The sequence below is a fragment of the Arachis hypogaea genome, chromosome 10 (assembly GCF_003086295.3).
Source record: "Arachis hypogaea cultivar Tifrunner chromosome 10, arahy.Tifrunner.gnm2.J5K5, whole genome shotgun sequence".
In the NCBI taxonomy this organism is placed as follows: Eukaryota; Viridiplantae; Streptophyta; class Magnoliopsida; order Fabales; family Fabaceae; genus Arachis; species Arachis hypogaea.
In genome coordinates, this window is record NC_092045.1 from 28,697,424 (window position 1) to 28,701,798 (window position 4,375).

The 4,375-nt window shown below is 39.5% G+C and overlaps 1 non-coding gene across 1 annotated transcript; it reads right to left on the reverse strand.

Annotated features, from left to right (window-relative positions):
• Positions 1-3,645: 3,645 nt before the first annotated feature.
• On the reverse strand, positions 3,646-3,753 carry LOC112718673 (small nucleolar RNA R71). Its single transcript, XR_003161003.1, has one exon. It is a non-coding gene; the product is annotated as a small nucleolar RNA R71 (small nucleolar RNA).
• Between the last annotated feature and the right edge of the window lie 622 nt (positions 3,754-4,375).

The window sequence follows — 4,375 nt, forward strand, 5'->3', positions numbered from 1 at the left end:
CCCAAGATTTGATGGCCCAAACCGGCGTTCAAAGTCACCTCAAGAAATCCCAGCGTTAAACGCTGGAACTGGCACCCAAATGGGAGTTAAACGCCCAAACTGGCACTAAAGCTGGCGTTTAACTCCAAGAAGGGTCTCTGCACGAAAAATGCTTCAATGCTCAGCCCAAGCACACACCAAGTGGGCCCGGAAGAGGATTTTTATGTCATTTACTCATTCCTGTACACCTTAGGCTACTAGTTTTCTATAAGTAGGACCTTTGACTATTGTATTAGAAATCTCTTGATCTTTGGAACCTTTTTCTTTAGATCTTTTGATCACTATGGGAGGCTGGCCATTCGGCCATGCCTAGACCTCATGCTTATGTATTTTCAACGGTGGAGTTTCTACACACCATAGATTAAGGTGTGGAGCTCTGCTGTACCTCGAGTATTAATGCAATTACTATTGTTCTTCCATTCAATTCCGCTTGTTCTTTATCCAAGATATCACTTGTTCTTCAACTTGATGAATGTGATGATCCGTGACACTCATCATCATTCTCACCCATGAACAAGGTGACTGACAACCATTCTTGTTCTACAAGCGATCAAGGCCCTAGTGAATATCTCTTGGATTCCTGATTGCACGATGCATGGTTGATCGCCTGACAACCGAGTGCTCGCCTGACAAACGAGCCAACCATTCCGTGAGATCAGAGTCTTCGTGGTATAGGCGAGAACTGATGGCGGCATTCAAGAGAATCCGGAAGGTCTAACCTTGTCTGTGGTATTCTGAGTAGGATTCAATGATTGAATGACTGTGACGTGCTTCAAACTCCTGAGGGCGGGGCGTTAGTGACAGACGCAAAAGAATCACTGGATTCTATTCCGGCCTGATTGAGAACCGACAGATGAATTCCGCTATGCTGTGACAGAGCATATGCAATCGCTTTCACTGAGAGGATGGGAGGTAGCCACTGACAACGGTGAAACCCTTGCTTAAGCTTGCCATGGAAAGGAGTAAGAAGGATTGGATGAAGACAGTAGGAAAGCAGAGAGACGGAAGGGAAGGCATCTTCATGCGCTTATCTGAAGTTCCTACCAATGAATTACATAAGTATCACTATCTTTACCTTTATGTTATTTTCGTTCATCACCATTACTATTTGAGTTTGCCTGACTAAGATTTACAAGATGACCATAGCTTGCTTCAATACTAACAATCTCCGTGGGATCGACCCTTACTCGCGTAAGGTTTATTACTTGGACGACCCAGTGCACTTGCTGGTTAGTTGTGCGAAGTTGTGTAATGCCATGGTATTGAGCTACCACGTTTTTGGAGCCATTACCGGGGATTATGAGAGTTGTGAAAAAAGTATTGTTCACAATTTCGCGCACCAAGTTTTTGGCGCCGTTGCCGGGGATTGTTCAAGTTTTGAGCAAGCTTTTGGTAACATCAGTGCCAAGATCCGGCAACAACACCAAATTTTTGGCGTTATTGCCCGGGATTGTTCTAGTTTGGACAACTGACGGTTCATCTTGTTGCTTAGATTAGGTATTTATTTTTTTTTCGAAATTCTTAAAGATGAGTTCTAGAGTTTCATGATGATTTGTTGAAGTCTGGCTGGCTGAGAAGCCATGTCTAATCTCATTGGACCGAGGTTTCAACTTATCACCACAGGAGCTTGTTGATTTCTATCAATCTTGCTCTTGGAGCAGTGATCTGCTAAGGCTTGGCTGGCCTCTGGCCATGTCTAGTGTTTTGGACCGAAGCTTTCTTTGAAAGCTTGGCTGGCTGTGAAGCCATGTCTAATTCCTGGACCGGAGTCTTAGACTAGCATTGCACTGATTCCTGGAATTCTCATTGAGAATTTTGATATCTTTTTCCATTTAATTTTCGAAAAAACACAAAAAAAAATTTTCAAAATCATAAAATCCAAAAATATTTCTTGTTTGAGTCTAGTGTCTCATCATAAGTTTGGTGTCAATTGCATGCATTCATGTGTCTAAGTGATCTTCAAGATGTTCTTGATGATTTACTTGCTCTGATCTTTGAATTCAATTTGACTTGATAGTTTTGTGTGTCTCATATGCATTTTCATCCTGTTAGTGTCAGTAGTATACAAACTGCTAAGTTTGATGTCTTGCATGCATTGTTATTTGATTCTTGTTGCATTTTGGTTTGTCCTTATTATTAAAAATCCAAAAATATTTTTAATTTGTGTCTTTTCAAGTCAATAATACAGAGAATTGGAGATTCAGAACATACAGCAGAGGAATTGCACAGAAAAAGCTGGGCGTTCAAAACGCCCAATGAAGAAGGACAGACTGGCGTTTAAACGCCAGCCAGGGTACCTGGTTGGGCGTTTAACGCCCAAATGGGTAGCATTTTGGGCGTTAAACGCCAGAATGTGCACCATTCTGGGCGTTTAACGCCAGGATGGCTAGAGGGGAAGATTTTGTTTTCAAATCAATTTTTTTTTTCAAGTTTTCAAAATCTTTTCAAAATCAAATCTTTTTCAAATCAATTTTTCAATCAAATCTTTTTCAAAACCAATTTCTTTCCAATTTTAAAGATACTTACTATCAATTAATGATTTGATTCAACATTTCAAGTATGTTACCTTTTCTGTTGAGAAAGGTTTAATGTTTGAATCATATCTTTTCTTGTTAGTCAAGTTTTTAATTTTCAAATCAAATCTTTTTAAAATGTTTTTCAAATCATATCTTCTCAATCACATTTTTTAAATCAATCATATCTTCTTAACCACATCTTTTTTTTAAAATAGTTTTCAATCAAATCCTTTTGATTTCTAATTTCAAAATATTTTTCAAAAATCACTTGATTTCTTTTCCATTTTCATTTTCGAAAATTAAATAATGTTTTTCAAAAATGTTTTCAAAATTTTTCACTTAATTTTCGAAAATTACTTCCCTCCTTCTCACATCCTTCTATTTATGGACTAACACTACCCCTTAATGCAAAATTCGAACTCCATCTCCTTTGTTAAGTTCGAATTTTCCACTTCTGTCTTCTACTCTTCTTTTCCTCTGACACCTAAAGGAATCTCCATACTGTGACATAGAGGATTCCACATTTTCTTGTTCCCTTATCTTTCTTATGAGCAGGAGCAAAGACAAAGGCATTCTTGTTGAGGCTGATCCTGAACCTGAAAGGACCTTGAAGAGAAAGCTAAGAGAAGCCAAAGCACAACTCTCTTTAGAGCACCTGAACGAACTCTTCAAGGAGGAAGAACTCATGGCAGCCGAAAACAACAACAATGCCAACAATGCAAGGAAGGTGCTGGGTGACTTTACTGCACCAACTCCCGATTTCTATGGGAGAAGCATCTCAATCCCTGCCATTGGAGCAAACAACTTTGAGCTTAAGCCTCAATTAGTTTCTCTAATGCAACAGAATTGCAAGTTCCATGGACTTCCACTGGAAGATCCTCATCAGTTTTTAGCTGAGTTCTTGCAAATCTGTGACACTGTCAAGACTAATGGGGTTGACCCTAAGGTCTACAGACTGATGCTATTCCCTTTCGCTGTAAGAGACAGAGCTAGAACATGGTTGGATTCTCAACCTAAAGAAAGCCTGGACTCTTGGGAAAAGCTAGTCAATGCCTTCTTGGCAAAGTTCTTTCCACCTCAAAAATTGAGTAAGCTTAGAGTAGAAGTCCAAACCTTCAGACAGAAGGAAGGAGAATCCCTCTATGAAGCTTGGGAAAGATACAAACAATTGATCAGAAAGTGTCCCACTGATATGCTTTCTGAATGGAGCATCATAGGTATTTTCTATGATGGTCTCTCTGAACTGTCCAAGATGTCTTTGGATAGCTCTTCTGGAGGATCTCTTCATCTGAAGAAGACGCCTACTGAAGCTCAAGAACTGATTGAAATGGTTGCAAATAACCAATTCATGTACACTTCTGAAAGAAATCCTGTGAACAATGGGACTAGTCAGAAGAAAGGAGTTCTTGAGATTGACACTCTGAATGCCATATTGGCTCAGAATAAAATATTGACTCAACAAGTCAATATGATTTTTCAAAGTCTGTCTGGAATGCAAAATGCACCAAGCAGTACTAAAGAGGCTTCATCTGAGGAAGAAGCCTATGATCCTGAGAACTCTTCAATAGAAGAGGTGAATTACATGGGAGAACCCTATGGAAACACCTATAATCCTTCATGGAGGAATCATCCAAATCTTTCATGGAAGGATCAACAGAGACCTCAACAAGGTTTCAACAACAATAATGGTGGAAGAAACAGGTTTAGCAATAGCAAGCCTTTTCCATCATCTTCTCAGCAACAGACAGAGAGTTCTAAGCAGAATACCTCTGACTTAGCAACCATGGTCTCTGATCTAATCAAAACCACTCAAAGTTTCA